At 46.2% G+C, this 4,522-nt stretch overlaps 1 long non-coding RNA gene across 1 annotated transcript; it reads right to left on the bottom strand.

Moving 5' to 3' along the window:
* Nucleotides 1–365: 365 nt before the first annotated feature.
* Nucleotides 366–4,166, bottom strand: LOC146431134 (uncharacterized). Its single transcript, XR_014854873.1, has 4 exons — nucleotides 3,933–4,166; nucleotides 2,406–2,507; nucleotides 1,035–1,379; nucleotides 366–426 (listed from the first exon to the last, which is right to left on the bottom strand). It is a non-coding gene; the product is annotated as an uncharacterized LOC146431134 (long non-coding RNA).
* Between the last annotated feature and the right edge of the window lie 356 nt (nucleotides 4,167–4,522).

Here is a 4,522-nt window from a genome sequence, read left to right as displayed (position 1 = left end):
GTCAGCTTGTGAGCATTCCCCACTGCTTGCAACACAGGACAGCACAACATTTGTAAGGACTAAAGTGTGCAATAAAAAAGTAGCAGCAACTCTAGGAATTCTGCTGGCAAATCCAGGTCACAGGCCCAGCAGGGAGTCAAAAATTCAAGTGCTGCTCAGCCCTAGCCAACTGACTCAGCAGGTGCTGCCCTGACTGGGCAGGTCTCCCCCACGTCTCCCTCTCTCTTTGCTCCCGAAAGAAGTGCTGATGATCAGGGAAGCAAAAGTCGGGGAGCTGCAGGGCCACTTCTGCCTGGTGGCTTCAGAAACTACAGGCAGGGCTGTGAAACAAACCCTTCCTGCTCAAACTTGAGGTCTTCTTGTCTTCTTGTCTTCTTGTGGGAAAGGTGTCACCGGGAAAGGATTCTTCTCATCCCCCGAGGATCCCTGAAAAACCACTGGGAGAAGAATGCTGCTCAGAGAGAGATGCATAAAGCAATTCCAAAGCCTGGCTTCCCTAAATTTCAAGAGAAAATGTTCATTTGTCCTAGGCATAGTCTATTCGCCAGGCTCTCCCCTCCTGCCTTCTTCCCCAACAATCCCTCCCCTAATGGAAATGGAACCTTGACTTCTCAGCTGGCAGCTCACAATGCTTAGCTCCATTCCGCTTTTCCCAGGCACAGAGGAATTCAGCAGCAGGTGTCCTTGCTCAGTGCCTAGGAGAGCAGTGAGGGCTGCAAGCAGGAAAACGATGGGGGAAAAGCAAGCAGTTAGAAGGCAGCTACTACAGCATGCACACTCTGGCCTAACACACACAGCCCCCAAACATGCCAGAGCCCACACCCAGAGCCATCAGTAAACAGCCATGGAATCCAACTTTAGAACTTGGAAATGCAAAGCTGCAAGGCTCAACAAGTTTGTCAGCAAACTAGAAAACCTTAGGCCCAGGTTGCAGCCAAAGCCACAGGTTTGCTGTTCCTTCTTTTGCAACAAACACCCATTGTTTTTAGAACCACACTCCTTTTGACACCCACCAATCTTGTCTTGGCACTTGCCTACAACCAGAAATGGTTCCTTATCTGGGAGGATGTTTCTGAAGAGAATCACACAGCTCTTCAGCGGGGCTTGCAGGGAAGCTCCCCCCAGGTCTCCTGGATGCCAGTGTTGATGCCCTTCAATAGTTCCTTGTGATGTTCCTCCACTTTCCTGTCCTTGGATAACAAAGGATCCTGGTTCCTGGCAGGGTTATCCATGGCAGGCAGATCGTCAGTGTCTCCGTTCTGGCTCTCTTTTGGCTTGTGGTGCTAGAGCTTGGTGCACGTTGTGCACTAGTCGTCATGCCTGGCGGTGGTGGCAGCACCACATTGTTGGTCTTCGGTTGGAATGAAGCTTTTGGTGCTCTGCACAAGAGAAGCAAATCCATTCTTATGATGTACATACAATGGAGGGATTTCCTAAAAACTTGGCTACATCCTGAAGCAATTGTTGCCGGTGTCCCAACTAGACAATGCTTCCAATGTTGAGAGGCATCAAGTGAGAGGTGAGAGAGACTTTGAAAGTGGCAGAGACTTTCACATTTAACAGTAGAGCGGCCTAGCAGTTTTCTGATCATCTGAAATGAGCATGACCGGGGCACTCTGGCAACAATGAGCAGAACCAAACAGCTCTCAACCTTGTTTCACCACTGCTCATTGACATAAGTTTGAGTCAGCTTCTCCAAGTTTCCAAGAACACACCAAGCAATGAATCCCAGCTCATGGACTGCAGCATCAGAGGAGGAGGAAATGAAGTGAAACCTAGTGAGAAGGCTCAGGTGTGATGCTGCACTTTTTGCCCGACTCTGCTCATTGCCCTGCCCTCTTTCAGCACCCACTTTTCCCATGCTTTTCTCTCTACTCCCTGTACACGTGCTCTCCAGCGTCTCTGTCTTGGCACCGCTGATGCTGCACAGAGGACTATTTGACACAGAGCACAGCACCATCCCCAACCTGATCAAGAGCCCTCTCTCCTCCAAAACACCTCCCATCCTTCCCATTCCAAAAGCCAGCACATGACTAAGACAGCTGCTCATTTTCCCTGAGAAAAAGGGAGGAAGGAACTCCAGAATTCAAGCTCTTCCATTCCTACGGCAGTTGCAATATCTCTTCCCCCAGCTCCACGTCAGCCCCAACACCTCTGGGCTTGAGGATGATGTCAGAAGGGAAAGACTCCCTAGCCTTACCCACCTGCACCTACAGAGCTGCTTTCTGCACTGCTTGCTTCCAGCATGTAAAGGCCAATCTGCAGCATTTGAAGTTGCAGAAGGCATATGATGTTAGAAACTACCTCTCGAGTATCACGACAGGAGATGCAGCTCTTCGTCTCAGCAGTCTGAAGAAAGACTTAGATTTACACATCTTCCTGACATCCCACCGCTGAATACTCACTTCAATTTCTTGCAGTCTTTGTTTGCTGGAGGCTGAAATCATTTGGTTGGGTTTCTTTCAATTCTTTTGTCTTCCTGGGAGTATCTGCCTTGTCTTCTCTCTCTAACACAGGAAGAAAGACAAAAGGAAAAAGAAAATCCCTCAGGCCTTGAAGGTTCACCTCAAGTACAGAGCAGTACAACTCAGCAGCTGCTTTGTCCAAAGGCTTGGGGGCATTCCAGGGAAAAAGGTGGCAAGAAATCCAATGATGTGACTTGCACATCTTGTGGGCCTTGAGTACTGATGCAAACAGGGAAGCTGTGTCCCAGTCCAGGCAGGAGAAGCCCTGGACTGGGGCCTCTGCAACCTTGTTAATGGGATAAAAACCCCAAAACACCACAGCAATCCAACTCATCTAGATCATTCACAAATTCTAGATGTTTCTTTCTTGTGCAGAGAATTCTTGAAAGACTTCCTGCCAGAAAAGTTTTCTGCACACTGAGTAACTCCATCAGAATGTGATTGCCATATGAAATTTTCTCGGCCAAACAGATCTGATTCATCAAAAAAAGTGAAAATCAACTCATCACTTGGAAGACAAAAATCATCAAGATGCTGAAAAATAATCACCATCAGGTGATTTTTTCCTGAGATCAGATGCCTGCAGCTCACTTGCTCTACCCACCTGTGCTCTGCATCATCTTCTTTTGCCTCTGGTTGTTCCACTGCAAGTCTACAGCAGAAATTTTTCTGAGAAAAGAGGCAATTGCCTATATCAAATTTCTCTTGAGAAGAGCTCTGAACCACAGCAGTAACACCACCGTTTGCTGCCTTCCCTCATCAGAGACACCATACCTATTGGCCAGCCTCTTTCCCACCTAAGCCAGTCACCCAGTCTGAACTTCTACAAACATTGGAAATCAAAGCTGAGCTTCGCACAGTCACCTCCACTCCCTGCAATAGCAAAGCTTTCAAGTGTTCTACTTTTGGGATTAACAACCTGGATTGATTTCATTTTTTTGAATCACCTAAGCTATTTTCTTTCATGCGTACATCCAGCATTTCCCACTGCATGCGTGTACTCAACGGGAACACAAATTTGTGTAGCCCAAATGTGACTAAGGACTAATGGCTCCACACAGCAGAAGGCTGCAATTGAACTGAAAATCGGTCTCACAAATCCTACTCCTGTGCTACAATGGGAAAACACCAATTTCTTTTGGAAGTACATGTTTCTAGCAAAGTTCTGTGAGAGGGAAAGAAAAAAAAAAACCCAACAAACACCAAAATGTCCATCTGGAATGTTGCCATAGCCTGGGGGTCTACTTGTGGATTCCAGTCTGAATCATAGAGAATTACAACATCAGCAGTAGCCAGATTGATTCCAAGACCTCCTGCTCGTGTGCTCAATGTGAAGACAAATTTGGAGCTGTCAGGATTGTTGAATGCATTCATGGAAGCCTAACTACATGAAAAGAACATATCAGTTGAACCAAATGTTTTACAAGTAGTATTTGACTTCAACACAATACTTCAAATTGTAAATACCTGTCGTTTGTTGTGAGGAGCTTGTCCATCCAGTCTGCAATATTCATCATTCCTCCACATACAGTCATCTTCCAAGATCTCTAGGACTCTTGACATCTGACTGAAGAGAAGAACCCCCGAGCCTGTTTTGGGTAGAAAGGTTTCTTAGGCTTTCACCAAAACATAAGAGTTAACAAACTCTGTGAGTCTGCACTACTAGAAAAGGAAGGAGGGCAGTTCCGTGGACTAAGAAGAAAAGCAGTTCAAATTTCAGACCCCAAACTACAATGCAGCAGTACACAAGGTGCAGCTGCTACTCTCGCAGCTATGGCACATGCTATGGAACATGTTTGCCTTACTCTGATGTGTCCCTGTGTATGGCTGCCTTTTCCCTTTGGTTTTGTGTTGTCCTCCTCAACAAAATATTCCCAGACACAGCAGAGTAAGATGGTAACACAACTAGAAAAACATCGTCAAGTAGAAAGAATAAAAATTTGCAGTAATTGGTTTGGATTCAAGATCTCTAGAAATAAAGAAGTCAGTTCTTCTTAGAGACTTATCATTTTACTTACCTGCCAAGAACAACTTCAAAGAAAAATTCTGTAAACCTT

This window comes from Lichenostomus cassidix, chromosome 13, assembly GCF_008360975.1.
Source record: "Lichenostomus cassidix isolate B80296 chromosome 13, HeHo_3.0, whole genome shotgun sequence".
Taxonomy (NCBI): domain Eukaryota; kingdom Metazoa; phylum Chordata; class Aves; order Passeriformes; family Meliphagidae; genus Lichenostomus; species Lichenostomus cassidix.
This window is presented reverse-complemented; position numbering and strand designations above follow the sequence as displayed.